Genomic DNA, 22,865 nt, shown 5'->3' with positions numbered 1-22,865 from the left:
GAAACAATTTATTTTTTTAAAATTACTTGGAAAACAAACTTCCTCAGTTTTTCAAACCTTGACATTAGCAGCAAATATAATACATTAATCAACACTTCAGGCCCTAGTTGGATTTATTCAAATTTTAATCTCAACATCATCTTTAGGGCCGACTTCTTCATCAACATTACCCTCATTTGCAAAATATCTCTCTCATTACCAACTAACTCTCTCATTTGATAGAGTGCATGTACCACCCAATAGGTATTTGTCAAATGTGTCTTCCTCGAGTGAGGGAAATGCAGGAATAGAAAACAAAAGTGAGAAATGTAGTAGGTCTACAATAGGGATATCAACTAGAGGTCAAAATATTAGAAGAAAATTCAATAAACGCATGAAATTTTTCCTTTCTCAAGGGGGGTCATGTTCTTATGATGATGAGACCAAAGGTGACATTGAGGTGCCCTTGAGGTACAAACTGTTGGCAATTGACACTCATTCGATTATTTTTGTTGTCATTGATGGCAACAACATCATATGGAAGTCATATACTAGCACTAGGAGGCATATACTGACAGATACCGACTATGGAGCATTCAAGGCTTCACCGGCACTGACATCAACACTTCATTGGAAGCTGACATCAAGGAGGATTTATTTTGTAAATCATTTTGTAATTATTGTCAAGGCTGACATTGAATATCTTTTGTAAATGTATTGTAAGCTGACATAAGGCATATTATTTGTAATTGGTATATAGGTCAGTCTGCTAGGTCATTTTTTTATATGATATGATAGGAGAGTGACATGATATGGACATAGGAGAATATAGCATAACTATATAATGTGAAGTATATGTATGAAGATAATTTTGTATGATGATCTGTAGATAGATTGGAAAGCATTATTGGAGGAGAAGGGATACCAGTAGTAGTTCAGGGTTTATGAACTGGTATAGAGCAGAGCTAGAACAGGAACTCTATTTGGCATAGAAAATGCATTCTTGAGTTCATTCTTCAGTATTTTATTTAGTAGAAAGCTTGTAGTCAATGAGGCTCTTTAGTTATGTGCAGTATGCTTTAGGAAGTGTGCCTTCCTGCAAGTGCAAACCCCCATTATATGTAATATCTTTTCATATGGCCAGTGAAATGATATTGTGGGTCACAAATTCCACCGTGGTTTTTCCTCTTTGAGGTTTTACATGTATAAATTATATGTGTTATGATGTTCATTTATGTGGATGGTGTATTTTCGTCTTCTTATATGCTTATTTGTTTACTGGTTTATATGTGTATGGTATAAAAGGATAAAATCTGTTCATATTGGCAGAACACTGATTCACCCACCCTCTCAATGTTCTTGGATCCTAACAATTGGTATTAGAGCCTAGTACCTCGGAAGAAGTTTAACATCTTGAGGAATATCTTGAAACTAGAATCTTTGAACATGGCTATGGAGACACAACTTGAGATGGCTCTTGAAGCTTATGATGCTAAAAGGATGAAGAAGTTGAAATTTCAAGAAGAATTGAATTCTGCAAATGAATTCATTTTTATCCTGCAAGAAAGGTTATCATCTGCTCAAGCCAAGATAAAAGAACTTTTGCAAAACTAGGATGATGAGAAGAAGAATGCACTTAAGGAACAATGTCAGAAACTAAGTCAAGCAAACATGCTCATGAAGAATGAAATGCAAGATCTAACTATGAGGTTATCAAAAGATATTGAGGACATAAAGAAAAAGAAAGATAATCTTGTTATATCTATGAAGAACAAATTTGATGAATATGGCAGATTGACTCATGAGAATAATCTGTTGAGAACTGATTTGGCACACTCCCGAAACAATGAACAAGAACTTGAAAGATAAATAACTACTTTGAGAGATGATCTGACTACTGCAAGTGAGTATAAAGAAAAGTTTAGGATCAGTTTTGCACAACTGGATGACTTATTGAAAAGACAAAGATGTATTGATGATTCAAGAGGACTTGAATTTGTACAAGGTGAAATCTCTAGTACTGCAAATGAAGATCAGACAACTAGTATGCAGAACTCATCAGAACAGAGGAAACTGGTAAGGCAATCTAATGCTTATAAATTCAATGGTATATGTTTTGTTTGCAACAAATTTGGGCATATGGCTAAACAATGTAGAAATAAAGTAAATCAAAACTACAATTTCATTCCCAGTCAATGCACAAATTGCAAGAAATATGGTCATAGATCAGAAGACTACAGAATGAATGTTAAATGTCATGCATGTGGAAAGTTTGGACATTTTTCTAATCATTCTAGGTCAAGAAATGATATTGGATATGTCAAAGAAATTCACAAGAACAATGTTACATGTTATGCATGCAAAAAAATAGGTCATATTGCTAAGTATTGCAGAAGCAAGACTCAACCGGTTAGTAATGATAATGAAAAAAGAAAGTAGAAGGTAGATGAAATACAACAAGATCACACCAAGAGATGTGTTAGATAATCTGAAGAACCAAGTGGAGATGGATCTACACTGGTAACTCCACTAGTAGAACAGGGTATTCCTCCTTCGACAAGAAACTCCATCGGTAATTGATGCATATGCCTTAGGGGTTGCCAAATTAATTGCAAAATCTTGCATATTACGTCGAAAGAGATCTGAGGAGATTTGGAGAGTTGTGTTCATCATCGATGAAGGTTCACCTAGCATAAGACGATGAAACTGACATTCATAGGGTTGTTGGTGAAGCATTTATTATAGAAAATTAGGGTTTTATTTGCTGATAAAAGGGGGTAAGTGAATTCATTTTCACTCACCAAACATTCAAGCATTCAGAGAAAAGAAAAGACGAGTTAAGAGTGAGCAAAAGAATTGTGAAAGGATTTCGAGCAGTTATTTGAAGCACTCAGCCTTCCACCAATGTTCACTTTCAGGTATTCTTTGAAATGGCATATGGATATTTAGCTCCCACTTTCATTGTTAATCCCACCATTGTCAAATTCAAAGATAGGTTAAGGATAGTATTCAAGGACATTCCCGGAATTGCTGAAAAGGAAGACTCTATGAGAGTATTTTCTGGGGTTCCTGATGGCATGATAAATGTTGAAGATGTGAGGGCATACATTCACTACACCCTGGAGGATTTAGGCACAAAGGAAATTAAAAGCATGTATCAATCCATGATACTGTGAGACTCTGGAACCATCAAACCATAATACAAAGCAATTGAGGATCTAGGGTTAACCGACATTCTGTACATACCAAAATTCAAAGATGAGGTTATTAGATACGCTTTGAGCAGGGTTCACAATGAATTTATCTAGATAGCTAGGCCTTACATGATCACAAAGGAGGCTATTCAAGCAGTCACCAACTTACCCAAGGTCAGACAGGAACCTGGCAAGAAAATTTCCAACAATGAGGTCAAAAAACTCACCGGTGCAACTTCTAATAGTAGATCAATGAGGATAAGCACAATTACTAACACTTATGTAAATTTTGCAAGAATGTTAATAGGTTACAAGGTAGCTCAATCCAACCAATTAAATTTTGTTGCTAGTTCATGCATTCATGTTGCATATCAGATGCTGAGGAATAATGTTAAGTATGATTTATGTGAATGGATGAGGAGTGAATTAATTTTGAACCTTGGAAAGATTAAGGGAGTCAAGAAAGGCACTTTTAGATATGGAAATTTGATTGTTTGTTTAATGCTTTACTTTTTGAATGAGCTACCTGGTCTAGGGAAGAAGCATTAGGCTCATGACATATCGGTAGGTATGCATATCAAGGAAGCAATCACCGATCTTGGTACCGATAGAGATGAGAAACTTTGGGGGTATTTCAAAACATTCCAAGAAAACATGAGGCAAAGAGAGAAAATATCAAAGAACATTGTGAAGAAGTATTCCACTTATATTTGTTTTATGGTAAAAACTAATGAAACTCTTATGGAAGGAGTTGAACCAAGGACAATATGGGCTATAGAGCTTGGATATGAGGTAGATGACAACATTTTTTAACTCTATGCAAAAATGTTGTTAGATGCCCCATTAGATGGCAAAACAGGGCATTTTGGTACAGCAGTAGAGAACGCTCTTGAAGTAAAAACCAGTTTTAATAGGAAGAGAAGAGAGAAGAAAATAAAAAATATGTCTACATGTACAAGATGTAATTCATAAGATAGATACTCAACTAGGATCTGGATCCAAGCAGACAACTAAGCCGATAGAGGTTGGTACTGCAGAAGTGAAGAAGCCACAAGTTTGCATTTCCCCTATCACTTCTAATTCTGACCCTAAGGATAATGAACCTTTGTCTTTCAGAAGGGTACAAATGAAGAAAGTGGTACAACCACTAGTAGAGAAGAAGAAGGTAAAGCCTAGGAGGAGACTTGTTAGAAAGGCAACTAAGCCTACTACATCTTCACCATCAGCAAGGAAGCCTATGCAAAAGAGGAAACCAGTCACATCTACACCGACAACCACAAGCAAAAAGAAGAAAGGTGATGATACTAAAATCGATAAGACCACAATGACCTGTACTGAGCTTATTGATGAAATCACAAAAGATGGAATATTGAAAAATGTATCAAAATATTATGAAGATTTAGTAGAGAATGAGCAAAATGAAATAGAAGAGGCTATTTTGTAGTATATAGACATTTATAAGAAAACCTTAGTTGAAATTTTGAAGGAGATACCTCTATCCTTGTATGATAAACGTGGGGCTATAAGACTTGAAGCTGTCAAGAGAGATAGAGAGATTAAGGAAGTAGTACTTTTGGAATTGTGTGGTGTTGTAAACAATGAGCAAATGAAAAGATGCATAGATACTACAAATAGGACAGTTTTGAGTAGCAAATCCTGGCAAATAAGTCTTATGATGGGGAGAGTAAATGAGGTGATAAATGAGACTAGTAAGGGTTGGACCAAATTCTTTCAGAAAAAACCCATATTTTCTCACGTCTCAAGAAGAATTTGCAAGGGCAACAACTTCCACCATTCCTGACAAATCAAACGGGAAAGGTATTTTGGGTAGTTCAACTCCAATTTTGACACAACCGGTAGTAACTATAGATATTTAGACTCAATCGGCAATAAAAGAGAATGTACAGTCTATACTAGCACAAACCATTTTTGAGCAAGGCAATGTACAAGACACTGTAAATATTGTGGATGATACTCCAACGACAGTAACTGACACTACACCAAGTGGTGAAGCCACTGATGCAAAAAGGTTGAGATGGACAATGTAAAAGCAACTGGGTCCATACTGGTAGTCAATATCGACTCACCGGAAAAGGTTTTGGTAATTGACACTTCTCAGGTTGAGAATAAATCAGTCTCTGAGTTGAGTCCAACCGAATTGATAATGGTGGCTACTCAGAAATTACTGAAGGAAGGTACTACATATAAAGGAATAATTGATCAATCGGTCACAATGTTGCATAGATTAATACCTGACTGTCAGATTGAAGATGGAGCAAGCCCTTCTGGTAAGCTCAAGACTCTAACAAAGCATACCTCTAACAATTTTCAATCTTTGAGATAGATTGCAGACCGACAGGCTTTGGATATATTCACAATAGCTAAGAGAATAGCTTTTGATCATATTATAAATACAAAGAAGAAGAAAATTAAGGAAAATCTTTTTCCTATTGAGGTTTGTTTAAAACAATGTACAAATATCTATAGAGTATGTCGTAACATAGAAATTCTTACCACTAGTGTAGATGACAAGCTGAAGGAATTATATGATAATATAGCTAACATTGCTAATTATTTTGATGGAATAACTACACTAACCACATCTGTTGATGGACAAATTTTTTTCTTGGAGAACTAAATTTTTGCTTTGGAGAAAGAAAAAGACAAGATCATTCACAAGGCAAGAAGTCTTAGAGGACTGGTAAGTCCTAGATTAAATTCTTTGGGTGTTCATAAGAGGGAGTGCTTGGACATGATTGCTAAACCCACATCGATAGATGTCAAAGAGAAGGAAACACTAGCACACTTACTAAGTGGACTAGTATCCATCTCTGAAACATTCAAAACTGGCTGGGATACAGATCTTGAGTTGTTGGATAAGGCATACCCTAAAATTCTGAGGATAGTCAAGCTACAGTGAAAATTGATTGTATTCATTCATTTGTTCTAAACTATTTCAATTCTTTCATCGGTCTTTGGCATTAGTGTCAAAGGGGGAGTATGTATATATGTGAAAAATATCAGAGAATACGAGATAAAAACACATGGGAAGGATATTAGTATATCAGAAGGAATGTATTGCTCAAGGGGAGTATACTAGCAGCTACTAATGCATTTGGCCTAAAATTCCAATGGAGGTTTCCAATGGAGAAGGTATATTGTGAACAAATTTGATTTTTTTTTGAAAAATTACACGCATTTGTTGGAATTTCGATGATCATTCAATATCTGTTTTCGATAGAGAAGGAATTGGCAATGAAGTTTGTGCATTTTTACAAAAAGTGCCCGCGTTCGTCGAAATTTTGACGACAATAGGCATTACTTAAAAAAAAAAGACCAAGACATTTCAAACATCATTTTCGCAACCTCTTCCAATTCTCACGTTGTTGCCCTAGTAGTGTACTCCCACCTAGAGTAAGCGTCTTCCAGGTTTTGGATGAGGCACGTGAACCATTTTGACTAATTAATGCCAGCTCCAAGCAATGTCGGCTCATGGAATAAGGCAGGTGTAAATCTCTGTCAACATCCCCCAGCCTATGCGAAAATGGGAGCAATGTCAGATCATGGAATAGGGGCATGCTCCCGAGGGCTAAAGACCAATAGACTTCATTCCACTTCTTTCATTCATTAGTATCAGTCACCCATCTATTTTGCACCTGCAAATAGTGATGTTTCTATTAATACATTTGGACTAGATTTTTGACTGAGGTTTCCAATGGAGAAGGTATATTGTGGCTAAATTTGATTTTTTTTGAAAAAATGCCTGCATTCGTCATAATTCGGACGGAAATTACCCATTTGGTTTCGATGAAGAAGGCATTAGCAATGATAAATTTCCTTTTTTTCAAAAAAGTGCTCGAGTTCGTCATAATTTATGATGACAACGGCCATTACAAAATTAAAAAAGAGGCGGGCAATTCATTTGTGAATTGCAATCCTGCATAGGCATCTGTGGAGACTTCAACCCCCAAGAACATCAAACCCGCATCAAAGGCAATCCCACGCAGGAGGTAGATTCAAATTGCCCTAGTTTTTAGTTTCATGTTGCAAAAAATATACATGTAGTGGTTAATTGTCCTAGTTTAATCTTGTAAAACCATAGAACTATGATTGAGGAGTGAGTGTTCAATTTTGTATTAGCAATCCCTTCCTCCCGTATACGCGCATGTTGATTGTTCACATGAGATCACCTCTCTTTGCGGCATCGTATCAAACAATTCACGAGCCTTGTCCATGTTTCCACATTTTGCATTCATGTCAAGTAGGGCATTTGCAAGTACAAAACCTAACAAAATTCCTCTATCCGTTATGCTTTGATGGATGTCCATACCCTGTTCCAAAGATCCCATTTTTGCATAGGCAGGGAGGATTTTGGCAAAGGTTGTGGAATTTGGCTTTATGCCTTCCAATGTCATTTGCTTGAAAGTGTCTAAAGCCTTTTCGACAAATCCATTGTGTGCATACCCAACAATCATTGCAGTCCACGAGACAACATTTCTTTCAGGCATTCTATCAAAGAGTTCACGTGCCCTGTCTATGCTTCCATATTTTGAATACATGTCTACCAAGGCAGTTACAACTACAACATCTAACAAAATTTCTCTATCCTTTATGCTTCGATGAATGTCCATACCCTATTCCAAATCTCCCATTTTGGCACAGGCAGGGAGGATAGTAGCAATGGTCGTGGAATTTGGCTTTACACTTGCCGATTGCATTTGCTTGAAAGTTTCTAAAGCCTTCTCAACAAATCCATTTTGTGCAGTTGCAACTACATCTGACAAAATTCCTCTATATTTTATGCTTTGATGGATTTCCATACCCTGTTCCAAAGCTCCCATTTTGGCATAGGCTGGGAGTAGGCTGGCAAACATAACTAAAGAAATGCAATGATCAGCTCCAAAGACATCAAACCACTACTAACAAAACTGAGAGTCTAAAATATGATAGGGAATAGTGTGAGCTGTCCTGAAATAAAATATTTTATTTTCAATTTCAACTAAAACATAATTACTCAGCCATTTAATGTTATTAATAAGTGTTTAATTTATGAAAGAGATAAATGGTTGGCCACAAGTACATGAGTTACTAAATGGACACAAATAAGTGAATTTGATATTCAAAACTATCTACAATGAATTCAATTCTTGTCCATTAGTCATTATGTTTGCAATAAGCATCTTTCTTTGTTTTTCTTAATCTTTATTCATAGTTATGTGCATATTTCACATTCTATAATTAGGATATCAATTGCTATGGCTGAACACTAGCATGATGTTTGTGTTGTGGTATAGATGCGAGGAAACATAATTATGGGATTGTTATATTATAGAGATCATAAATCTAGATATCGCATATTAGTTATAGCTCTTCTTGGATTGAGTCTAAAGTTGACATACAGTCATAAAGCCATTATTAGCAGATCTATCCATTTCTAGTAAAGACAATTGAGAAAGTCATTTTGATATTGAGAGTTTCTGATCTGTTTACCTATTGATCATTATTAAGCCATCATATTTAGGTCTATTTATCTCTCTTGCAAAACCTCTGTAAGTATCCTAGATTGTCCCTACTACTCACTCTTCAATTCAAAAAAATGGAGTTCTAAAGATTTGTTGCACAAGATGGTGTTGAACGTATCAACAAGGCTAGCATGGAAGGCATGTTCAAGCTTCCACTTGTACAACTTACAACAAATGATTTGTTGATAGAAGAAATTCTTGAAATAGGGATACAATCAAAAGACAAGTAAGTACATACAAACCTCCTCAATTGAAACTAAAATCTCTGTATAAAAAGAGTACATTGAATCCAAATCCATAAACACAATAGAGATACCGATGGAGACTTAATTGGATGTAGCATGTCACACCAAAGTTGTTAGAGTATGCTAAGCTAGTACATAATGTTTCATAAAGCCACATTAGTATTTTACCTAGATCATTATCTACCAAAACTAACTATAGTAATCCTTTTGAGGATTAATTTCATGGTGCTAGATATTCATTTAGTTCCACTTCTTGTTGGAGAAAAGAACAGTTATTTCTTGAGGTAGATGAATATCCCATCAACAAAGGACAAGACCCTTTCTAGAATATAACAAATTCTACTCCAACAAAAGATCATGGGGGTTTCACTAGAGATATTGACTAAGAGATAGACTTCTACTGCTCATTAAAAGCATTGGCATGTTCTTCATTTATTGTTGTAAACTCTTTGTGATGCCACCACAACCAACAAAGGTGTAAAAAGTTGTTTGCAATACATGGACTTTTAGGATTGTCCTTTGAGAAAATAGAATTAAAGTATGGAAGCAGGATCTACCAGCTCCAGAGGGAAAGACCATGCCAGACAATAATTTCTATTTTCTTGCCTGTGAAGAAAGACCATGTCAGACAATATCAATGAACAACAAAATAAGGAGACAATTGCTAGATTATGGTCTAACTTGAAAAGAAAAGGTGATGGAAAATGTCATTGTCCGTGCAAAATTTGTAAGGGGTTAAAGACTAGAAGACTTCTAATCAAAACAACAAAGAAACATTGTAGGCTACATGGTCACATTGAAGGTGGACATGATTATCATCCATTGGTAGGTTTTTCATTATATCGTTTTGACAATTTATATACATAATAAATCACGTGATGATGAGATCATGATCACGGTTTATTTATGTATATCAATTTTATATAGGTCGAGCACCCCAGAGCACATGGTATGGATCAACACAACCTTGAGAATATGGTTTTCAAAGTGGACGAACATGGAGGTATGAATATCAAAGTTGAAGATAATGATCCCATGGAAGATGACAATCATGAGCCAGAAAACACAATTGAAGATGATGGTACAAATACATTGATCCATGAATCATTTAGTACTCGTCCAGCTGATCATGATGATGAAGATGACCTTGATGTTTTTCATGATGTCCCTCTACTTGAGAAGGCATCTAAGGCCCTTTATGAAGGCTCGCAGGCAACTCTTCTCTCTATTGTATTGTTGTTGGTGAACTTGAAGGTTATGAATGGTTTATCCAACATAACAATGTCACGTATGTTAAGGCATGTCATATATGTCATAATAAATTGTGAATCATGCTATACCATTAATATTCTTTATTATAACAAATTATATTTTGTTGTTGTAGATTGATAGGTGAGTTTTTATTACCACCATCAAATATTCCACCTTGCTCATACCGAGAATTATCTGCCATTATGAAAGATATTGGAATGGAATATCAAGAAATAGAAGGTTGTCCCAATGATCATATTATATATCACAAACAACATGAATTTCAAACTGAATGCCTTGAATGTCATATCAGTAGATATCGCAAGGTTCTTCGCTATATTCCAATTATTCCACGTATGCAACGATTATTCAAGTGCACTAGCTTGACACAATTTATGGATTACCATGCACACAATAGAAGTCAAGATGACATTATTTGAATGCCTGCGGATGGTTTAGCATTTATCGACATAGAGGAAAAGTGGCCACACTTTAAAGAAGAACCTCGTAATCTCAGGCTTTCATTGGTAGCAGACGGTGTCAATCCATTTGGAGAGATGAGATCTGTTTACTTAGTGTGGCCTATTTTTGTTATCAACAATAACATTCCTCCATCGATGTCAATAAAGAGGGAGCATATAATGTTGGAAATGATTGTTCTAGGTATTTAATCATTTAAATATAGTCATCTAAATTTAATTATAAATATTGTAGTAAAATGGTCATAATAATTATGTAATGTTTTTGTTCATTCGATTAGGTAAGTACCAAGTTAAAGATATGAATGTATATATTGAGCCTCTTATCGGCAAGTTGCTGGAGTTATGGAATGGTGTCACTATGTATGATGTCTCTAGACCAATAGGACAAAGACAATTTCAATTCCATGCAATGCTTCTATGGACAATACATGATGCCCCGGGGCTAACACATTTTTGTGGTATGTTATAGTGTTTAAGTTGTGCATGAACATTATAATTCAAAAAATTATCATATTTAATCCAATTATACATTATCTTGTAGGTCTTCAAACAAAGGGAAAATTTGCATGTCCTGTTTGTGGTCCAAAGATGAAATCTTGTCATTCAAAAAGTTTAGGAAAGCAGGTGTTTGATGAGTATAGGCACTTTCTCCACAAAAATCATAAGTAATGAAATACTGAAAAACATCTTTTCAATGGGAAAGAAGAGAATACATCAAAGCCATGAAGAATGAAACCTCACCTGTGGTAGTTGGAATATAATAGAATTAATCGTTAAGGTAATGTCATTCCATCTATTGGTTTGTCATAAAACATCTTTTCTATTTTGTTTTGTTTACTGATGATGTGATTGATGATCATGAAGGTTGTGAAGGCATAAATGACCACCTTCCTAAGGGAATAAAAAGTTATCCCCGACAATTTAGTAGGTTGCCCTACTACGAGCAGTTACAAATTGTTTATTTGTTTGATAGTATGCATATTGGAAAGAATATAACAGAGACATTATGGAAAATATTGGATGGAAGGCGTGACAAAGAAAAAATTGTCAAAATATGTAGTGACATTTAGGATTCCAATCATGCAATGATAAATGTCATTCAATCAAATAGCTATGGAGACCATATTAATATAAGTGAGCTTCCCTGGTTATTAATATACCAGCAAAGCAATGCTATAAAAATAGTCATACGAAAATTTGATTTCCCACAGGATTTGTTGCGAACATAAACAATCTCATATCAAAGAAAAGTGAATTTGGGCTAGGGATGAAAATGCATGATTGGCATACCTTCATTAAGGTAATTCATATTCTTGTGTTTTTAGTATGTATTTAAGTACTGAGCGTACGTGTACTTTTCATTATGTTACAAAAAAATGAAAAGATAATTTTATAATTGTTGCAGTACATTCTACCTCTATCTCTCCCAGACGACTTTGACAATAATGTCAAGCAAGTCTTGTATGATCTTGGAAAATACATAAGGTAAGTAGTGATATTTGTTTAGTTTGTTGTATAGATACTATATTTGCGATTTGTTTTACTTCTTATGTAATATATTTTTTTGTGTCTTGAATACCTTGTAGGTGGTTGTCATGTAAAGAAATCCATAAAGACAATATAAAATATTGGAAGAGAAAAATTCCTCATTTAATGTGTGAAATGCAAAAGTGTCTACCTGCAGCTTTTTTCAATCCACAAGAACACTACCTCATACACCAAGTTGAGGAGATTGAACTGTGTGGACCTGTACACACTAGGTCAATGTGGATGGTTGAGAGGCACTTGAAATTTTTGAAGGCTTTGGTTTGACAAAGAGTACATCCTGAGGGTTCTATAGTGGAGGGATATATGGTATACCAGACTATGGTGTACATTTATGAATATCTTCCTAAGTTTGCAACAAAGATCCACGTGGATCACATTTGGGATCCCAACACCATTAACAAATTCGAAGGGGAGTACTTGACGGGGAAAGGTAGATTGAGGAAAGTGAGAGGTAATTATAAGATGTTATTGTAGTTAATTAATTCTTAATCTTCAAAATAAATCGATTGTAAGACATCTATTTATTTTTTGTATAGTTGGTGGAGAGTGGGATGCACTACATTTGTATATTGCAAACAATCTTGATTAGATGACAGTATGGATTGAATATTGTCAACATTCTGGATGCACGTTAACATGGGAAGGTGTGGCTTCATTCGTCAAAGAAGCACATCGTAATGGAGATTCCAATGTTACGCAAAGGGAAATTGATTTAGCATATGGTTTAAGAGATAAACAAGTACGTATAAATTTATTAATCACCCTTATGTTTATCAACTCACAATGCAATAAATTTTACATGTTTGACATATCGCAGGTCAAACACCACAACACTATGTGCTGCAATGGTCATAAATTTTGCATAAAAAAGTTGGATGACACGAAGAAAACTTGTGATTCTAGCATCACTGTAGTCTTTGAGGTGACAAATATTTCATTGAGAAATGAAATACATCCTCAAGAGTCTCAAAATTGATACTATGGCATTTTGGATGATATACTTGAGTGTGACTTTAATTCCTTCAAATTAGTTTTGTTCATCGTCAAATGGTACAGGCTACAATTGAATAAAAATGACCCTGATAGAACTGTTATTGAACATGATAATGGTTTTATAATGCTAAATACAAGGTCATTTGAACCAGTTGGGAATGACCCCTATGTTCTTCCAAGCCAATGTGAGCAAGTATTTTACTCAGAGGTTCCACATAAACTGGGTTGGTCATTTATTGTTAGACATGATCCAAGAGGAAGGTCGATAAAGTATAATGTGATGGAAGAGGAAGATACCAAAGAAGAAGATACCGAAGAAGTAGAAGATGAAGTGGATGATGATCACGATCGACAGTTTCACAATGACGATGAAGAAGAACAAGAAGAAGAACAAGAAGAAGAAGAAGAAGAAGATGATGATGATGATGATGATGATGATGATGATGATGATGATGATGATGGTGGTGACGGTGATGGTGATGATGGTGATGATGACGGCGACGATGTTGATGATGATGATGATGATGATGACGATGATGACGATGATGATGATGATGACAATGATGATGATGATGATGATGATGATGATGATGATGATGATGATGATGATGATGATGATGATGATGGTGGCAATGATGACCTTGATGTTCATGATGATGTAGAATGAAATGTATGAGGAATGCGATTAGTATATTATCTATTTAATGTTGACTTCTTGATAGAATTTTTTTTACATAATTAATTCATTATGTTTTGAATTCTAATGCCATTACATAATTAATTCATGACGCACCTTTTAATATGGAGACGGAGATAGGGAGTGTGACTATTTATGTGACAATTTTTAAACTATGTTTATTTATGGAAATTGGATTGTCTATTAGCTATGTGACTATTTATGTGACCATTTAGTTGAGGATCCTACATAGTCTACATAAAGTAAAGGTAAGGAATTAAAAAATTTACAATGATTTTGATGACAACATCTTTTTAATATTTAATACTCTTTTGTCTACAAAGTTCATGTTGTTCATGTTATGTATGATGTAATTTTGCTAACATTTTTTATATTTTTTCTTTGTCACAGGCTGACATGGATCCATCATATATCGCAGACAGAGATGTACCTTGCGACACTTCTACCAAGCAGGTAAACCTCATTGTAATTGTACAAATTAGGTAGAAGAAAACTGTTACATTATTATGTTCTTTTTTTTAGTGATTTATACTAATTTTGTAATTGTTAATGATATTCTTGACATAGACAGATGTTCGGGGAAAGGGAAAGGGAGTTGCAGTACTTGAGCACCTTTCTATGGATGTGGAATCATTGGGGTTAAGCAATGATGACCTTGAAGATCCCACGGACCTTGTGAAATTCTTTAAAATGCCTCTTATAAAAATTAGAAAAGAGATTGTTGCTTTGGCAGCTGTGCATCCTACCACTAATGAGATATGACAGAGGGTGGAATTATTGTATAAGACACCAAAAAAATTGCAAGTAAGCAGTAATGAAAGCTTTAATTATAACAAAAGTTCAATAATGGTTTATATTTTATTCTCTTTTTATGTCATTAACTAAAATATGTACGTATTATTTTTACAGCAATTTATCTGCCCTCATGAAAGTCATTCCTACGATCAGGGTGTTGCAGGATCAGGTGATGATGATTTTCTTGTATTATCACTTGCTTGGCTTATCACTCTGAGTACCCAAAATACATCATACTTCATACTGTCAATTTTCAAACTAAAGGTTCATCCTTGTTTACAATTCTTGCACTTTTCATATATTTAATGTTTGATATATTTAATGTATTATTCTTTAGGTGTTGTCAATGTTACTGTGCAAATGTCGATGCCGCCTCATCAGAGGTCACCCTCACCTATATTGCCAAATGCAATTTCGGCAACATGTAGAATGCAAACATCCTCTAGTGCACATCATATTGGCCCACCCACTGTTGGTAGATCCCTCTTTTGCTCTATCTTCTGTCATCTGTTTATTTCCCTTCAAGCATTCTTTCTTGAATTGTAATGCCATTTCATAGTGGATTCATTTTTTGGAGGAGGAGATGCACATGAGGATGTGCCACAAGTGAATACAACTGATAACATAGCATCGTTTCCTGTATCTTCTCGTATTTCTAGCATGAGAACATTGCAGGCCACATTTGTGGTGAGCGACGAAGAAATGCTTCCCTTAAAGATACAAAAGGTTCCATGTACTTTAAAATTATTATTATATATACTCTAATTATAATTTACTTTATGATCACTCATTTTGGACTAATCATCCCATGAATTTTTTGCAGGCAATGATATTTTCTATAAACATCTTAGTGACATTGCATTGCAGATATTTGGGCCCACCATATGTAAAAGGTGGTACATCATATATGAACTAACCCTTATCCACTTTTGATTTCATAGCATTGCTAGAATACTTTTCCTTTGATCCATTTCTTGAAGTGTAATAAATGTAGCTTCAATTCATTTCTAAAGCTAACAAGTTTGTTTTTGCTTTAAAAGGTGGAATGACCAAGAAAAAAGGTTAAAAGGTGAATTGAAAAACCAAATGGTTGAGTGCTTTGGAAATGACACCTTTGACAAAACCAAGCTCCTTGAAAAAGATGGCACATATCTAAAGTATGTGAGGGACCAATACAGGACCCATTTGGAGAGGAACCTAAAGTACGAGCGTCCCCCCATGATTCCAGAGAGGGAGTGGAAGGACCTGTTTTTGGATGCCAAGGAGAGAATTGAAAGAAAAAAAGGCAATACACCAGTAGATGCCAAAAGAAGGTACGAGATACTATTAAGAATGTAATTATGTACTAATTAATTACTCTTTATATTTATATAATCTAACATATTTCAAACTTTTTATAGACTGAGTGACACGTCAAAGGCAACCAAGGCAAGGCAAGAAAAGCATGGGCAACACAAACTCGGCTCTGGTGGTTACATGAAACTTGCTGCATGAATTATAAGTATCTCATGTAAACTCCCATATTGTCTCAAAATATTAATAAATTGCAAATGTACCAGACAATAACTTGTCTCAAACAATGCAAGCAAAATTCACGGTACCAAGCAAAAATGTAGGGCTTTGAATTCAATAGAGCACCCACAGAAGATGACAAGAGAATTACCTACCAGCAAGGCTATTCAGCCATGGCTGAATAGCTACGAGAATTGAGTGGGCATACACAACATTCGAGTGCATCCGTCACATAGGTAAATATGCTAAATGGAAGTTGTTTCAAATTGAATACTTTACCAATAATCTAATTGATGTTGAGTTCCAACATAAAGTGACTATATTTGTTTTAAATAAGCAAGCAATGATAACAATGTGCATGTCATTGGAATGCAGCCTACTAATTGTGAAACACCACCTACACATGAATGTCCGGATGTGCATCCCAGTAGTGGAGGTATTCATTTTCTATTCAAATTTATTTATTTAGCTATTAATACAATTAAACATCTTAATTTGTAATTAAAGTAGTAATTAATGTAACCTTTCTTGTTAATATTTTAGAGGATGTAGTCGGTGGTGAAAAAGTGGAGCATGATCTGGGTACACAACCTCAAGAACGTGATGTTCCCCACTCAAGTAAAGAGGACCACTGTTATTGCTTCAAACAAATATAATTACAATTGGTGTTCAACATGTTGAGGTTGAGGCTACACAAAATGATGTGGCCCCATCAAGTAAAGAGCACAATAATTATGTTCTCTAAATTAATGAAATACTTGTAACAATAATACTTTTTTTTTTTTAATTTAACCCATTTCTTTGTTATTGTAGAGGACCCCCCTTCACTTCAGTGTCCTCATCCTCAATATAGGACGAGGCATACATTGAGATCATGAGCAGTTGGTGGAACATCTGCAAAGGGGGGAAATGATGAAGACACCGATGTTCCACTTAGTCTTTTCATAGCTTCAAAGAAAAACCAAAGAAAGAAATGATTGTAATCTAACTTATTTGATAATGACTGATTTTTATGTGTATGTGAATGTAATTATGTGCTAATTAATAGTTATTGATGATATGTGTTAATTAATATTGATGAATTTTGTGTGTTAATCAATGTTAATCAATGTTATGTGTTAATGAACATTATGTGATATTAATGAATGAATGCTATATTTTATTAATGGTAGAAAGAATTAATGAATGAATGTTATAAGATGTTAACGGTGAATTTAGAGTGATGTTGTGGGGGGGGAGAGGCCAAATGAGCTTCCACCTTCACGTGGTTGGCCTTGTTAAGTAGAGAATATTAAACTATTCTTGAAACCAAGCGAAGCTCAACAAGGTAACACACTTTTCAATATTTCATTATGTTGCACAGTTAATCTTATTGAATAATGTATATTAAATCTTAATTGCAGGGTCCAATAGATATGAGTTGCTTCTAGTGTGGATATCCAAGGTGGGACTACAAAAGTTATGAATATGCCTCATCCTTGTAAGTTTTTTTATTACAACTCCTAATGCTTGAGACTAAACTTTTTGTTCTTGATGTTTTTCACTAGTTGTCATAACCTCTAACTTTGATGCTTGTGCCTTAATAGAACTAGATGTTTCTTGTATGCATACCAGTGCCTTATCCAAGCCACAGAGTAATCTAAGTTTAAACAATACTCCCACAATCAAATATCTCCACACATCCCATCACCTCGGCTTCTATAAAACCCCACATATGCCTGGCATACAAAAGAATTTACCCTTATCAAACTAGACTGCATTCATCAAATTCAAAATCTCCCACAAGGAATTTACTAATAGAAATGCTTCATACATATTTAATTTCCCTCCTGGAAAGAAAAGCTAAGAAACACCTCTATTTAAGATTGCCTTACAATCCATACTCAAATGAATAACCCTAGATTATTCATGTTTAAAACAGTAAATATTTGCAAGTAGACCAGAAGACAACACAAAATTTAGGCTCGAAAGTTGATAGTCTGTATATTGATATTAATTTTGAGAAAATATTACAATACTCAGAGTATTCTCCATAAGACTAGAAAAAAGCTCAAATAAATTTTTGCAGTGTTTTCTTACAATTACTTGCAATCATTTATTTAGGAGTCTTGGTATCCATTTATAATAGTATGGATCCATACAAGCTTTGGACCCTTCAAAAGAAAGTTTGTTACAAACAACCGGTCATTTTCAAGAAGCGGTTATAAGTCTTTTTCATCATCTGCAGCTTCCTCTGCTTGTTGTTCTATTGCAACCCCCTGTAACTGCTCCCGAGCATCTTCTTGTTGTCCCATATACTTATCTTTCCACTCTTGATACACATCATCACTAGGCCAAGTAAAACTAGCAATCTTCTGTTTCATATCTTCTAGCCGCTTCCAAGTGACTCGTACATGACCAATCTCTGTTTCTATGAAACCATAATGAGATTTCATTTTTTCAATTTCCTCAATTGTTTAGACAAATAAGGACGTGTCATCAATACTAATAATCTGATTGATCCTTAGGGACAAATTGTGGTCCACCTCCTTTAACCAAGTCTTCTCTTCCTTTAGCTGGACAGGACCAATGAAACCTCCTGGAAACATTTCAAATTTATGATTTGAATATTCTTTCCTATAAAGTTGGGCTTTTCTTTTTATACCTTCTCTTTCCACTGAAAGAATATTCATCTCTTTTATAAACTCACATGTGGACCTTAGATTGTCATTCTTTTCTGCATCTGCATGGGAAGAACACATGAGCTCTAACTCTTTACCTCTAGGCACCCACTTATTCAGGATTGGTTCCAAAGTGGCTTCTTCTTCTCTGAATTTGATCAAAATCTCAAGAATCCTCTTCATATTTATGTATACATTGGAGGTTTTGACTGAGTCAGCAAACTTCAAGATGGTAGCTTTCACCTTCTCCTCGTATTTGTTCGCATACAATGTCTAAGCTTGTTTCAATTTTTCCAACTCATGTTCGACATTTTCAGGTAATTAGGAACTAGAAGGCATAGAAGAAAGGGGATATTCAATGATGGGACTAGTAGGAGGGGGTCTTGCTGGAGAGGAGGCTATCATGAGTGTAGAAGATTCACCAGGATGATATTGACCTGCCAGTTGACTCTAGAGTCTAGCAATTGTGTTGTCTCTGTTGGCTATTCCTTCTTTAGCATCATTGTAAGCTTTTAAAATAGTCTCCAACTTCAATTGGAGATTAGCCTTTTCTTGTGCCTCTTTCTTTGCCACCGCAACACTGAATTTTGTAGTCTCTAGGAATGTTCTTGTAGCTTCCACTACCCCTGTGTCTTGGACTCTTTTAACTATCATGCCTCCTAAGAGGCTAGAATCTGATGCATCCTTCCTTCTTTTGTTTTCATCCTTCTTTAAAGACCACATGACAAGAGCAAAATTATCCTTTCTGAATGTCACTCCTTCCATAGGCTTTGTTTCTTTGCTCACTGCATCAAGCACTAAGGCATCAACTATATCCCATTCAGGGAGAATCAACACACCAGCCTTTGCTACCATTTCTCTTCCTTTCTCAGGGGTGATTGCTTTGAACTCCTCCATCATTTTTTTCTTAACCTCTTCTTCTACCTGAGTTGTATTTTTAAGAGGTTGTTCACTTTTCCTCTATTCACATCTAGTCTTGAATTGATCAATATTTTGCTTCCATAGAAACTATATAAAAGCTCCTAATGTGACAAAATTACTGTCACTTAGGAATTCTTCACTAGATTGCTTAATAGTAAGGTCCATTTCTTGGCCCTTTAACTCACCATCAGTGAAATCCATTTCAGCATTAGGTGGCTCTTCGGGCATCCCCTCTTGGGTCTCCTCATAGGTATATGCAATCTCACCTAGAGTCCCTAACTGCAATAATTGTTCAGCCATAGCTTGTTCATCTCCAATGTGGATAGGAGACTGAGATGGAGAATATTGAGGCTCATCAGTTCCAATTTCCTTTCCCACTCTTTGCTTCTTAGGGGAATCCTGGATGTCAATGACATCTTCAATTTTCCTCTTCCCTTTTAAAGTGGAAGGCTCACCTGTCACTGGCATTACCATAGTGTACTTTGACCTTTTGTGCATTACATAGTCACCAGGTGGGATATCTCTAGCAAAGGCAAGCTTAGAAAACACCATCTTAGCCTTATCAAGCTCATTTTGCATTATGGCCTCCCTCTTTTCTTTTAAGATCTGCATGAGATCTTCAAAATAAAGAATCGGGAATTTTATTTTCTCCTCAAATGGATTGAAGCTAGAAAGGGGGTCATAGCTAGTGTGAAATTGATGGATAAAATCAAGGGCTTTCTTATATGCCACCCACTTCTCCTTCCTCAATTTTTGCTCATCTAAGCTAAATTCATTTCTAATCAGATCTTCTAGGAACTGAAATTGATGTGGCCTACCTCTGCACACTGCTCTTTTTCTGAACATGCCATTGAAAAAATCCTTAGGGTTTGCACATCTTGACACTACAGTAGACATCCAAATGGCTTAAAGAATTCTTCAAAAAATCTCCATCCACCCTTACTGATCACAAAATGGTGAGCCATGGTAATAATTGGGAAAATAGTCCCTTTACCTCTATTGGTTAGCTCTGCTTCTTTTACTCTCCCAATTTGTCTCAGGACTTCTGCTATCCCTATCTTCAATGGGACCTGATAGGGTAGTAAAAAGGGGGTGCCTCTAAATCCAAACACTCTAAAAATAGTAGACACAACGTATAAATATGTCTCCCCAATTGTGAACAATCTTGATATCATCTGCAAACTCCTTTGGTCTGAGAAACTCCAAAAGAGCCTTAGGAATTCTAGGGTTTTCTCTGCATAGAAGAATCCTAATTTTAGATACAAAGCATCTATCAAACTTTAAATAAATTGCATCTTCAATATCCCAAGATAGAACAGTACTCCACAATTGCACTGGCATCTCCTCTTTATCCTTGACCTTAATCAGGTCCATCTCCTTTCCAAAATAATCAGCCCCTTTGAACAGAAACATATGCATTAACATGGAGTACCATCCAAATGGCCTATCCACCTTACCATTTTTTATTCCTACTAGCCCTTTATGAATTGCATCACCAAGGTATGAGGCATAATCAAATGTTATTGTTATGGAGGGGTTTTGAATTTTTGCAATCATTAACATATAATGGGTTGGCATATTCTTTTCAGCATCCTCTCCAAAAATCTGGCATAATGCCCAATACATACCCTTAGCTCTCAGAGTGAATAGGTTGAGAGAGAATGGTTCCATTATGCTAGGGCCTACAACTGTTAACCCCCCTATCTTTACAAAGAATTCTTTCAATGGGCCACTTCTAAGATGATCCCTTTGTGTGTTGTAAACCTAGGCTAACGACTCAAAGTCAATAGGTTCTAACAAATTGGAGGACTCATTGAGTTTAAACACTTTCCTGAATTCATCTTCATTTATCTCAATCAAGACTGATCCCTTTGTGCTCCTGATGCATCTTGCCACAGAGTCATAATTATGTGCAATCAGGGCTAACAGATCTACATCCATAAAAACACCTGGGACCACAAGCTTTCCTACATCCTGCTCCCGTATGCCATTGAAAGGAGCTGGAGAATTCCTCTACCCAAAACTGACTTTGAAGAGTCCTAAGCTTGACAATCCTATTTCAAGGTCCCTCAACCAATTACCCTTATCATAAAGGCCATCTCCAATTTTTAGATGAGGGTTCTTAGGTACTAGCTCTTTGGCCTTAGCCCCAACATTGGTGGACATGGTTAATTGCTCTAAAAAATCATCACAGATATTTCAGTCCTGGTAATTCACCTTCCCTATCAATTCTCTTCTGGGTGCCATTTTGGTCAAACAATTATACCACTAGCAACTAGCATAGACCTCTAATGAAGTAATTCACATAGCAGTATTTGAGAACAAACCAAGAGTTATCAAGAAAAGCACAAGAAACCTAATTATTTGCCTAAAGAAAATCACTCTGCAACAATTTGCCCTACAACAAACTTCGGTGAAACAATACTTAGCAATCAAGTTGATGCGGACTCAAAAAGGATAAGTTGGCATTTAAGTTTTAGAAATTAACTCTGCATGCTTCGGCTTTCTTTTCAGAATTGAATTCGCCAAATCGAATTCAAAACTGGCTCCAATGGGTCATAATTCCTCTAAGTCTTTCTTCTGTTTCGCTCTTTCGCTATTTCGCAGAACATAAAACCTATGCTCTTTTCTTTCATGAAACAATGCCGGCCCTTGGATCATGAGAACTTGCATCACCTTTATCTTCATTTGATCTGTTTTCTTTAGTGTTGGGCCCTACCTCCTTTTCGACACTTCGTGGACTTTAATAGTCATTCACTTTTCCTTTACGAGGCCACGCCAAGCGTTAGATCAAACTCAAATCACCCAGCCTTTAAATCCAACTGGGACCGTCAATCCTTTTAATTAACCATGCCTCATCTTGACAACTAATGGTTTTCACCATTTCATTGAGGTTAAGTTGTGGGTATCTTAGGGCCACGAAACAACGAGAAGTGTTGGATCAATCTTGAGATGAATGCCTTTTAAGTGGGCCCTTTACCTGGGAATTACTTACCCCACTTGTTCTTCGGTTAATAAACTCCACATGGCACTCAGCCATTAGCCCTGGAAACTCCTTTTATTTCC

Source organism: Cryptomeria japonica, chromosome 3, assembly GCF_030272615.1.
Source record: "Cryptomeria japonica chromosome 3, Sugi_1.0, whole genome shotgun sequence".
Taxonomy (NCBI): Eukaryota; Viridiplantae; Streptophyta; class Pinopsida; order Cupressales; family Cupressaceae; genus Cryptomeria; species Cryptomeria japonica.
The sequence above is the reverse complement of the archived record's forward strand: the minus strand, read 5'-3'. Positions refer to the sequence as shown.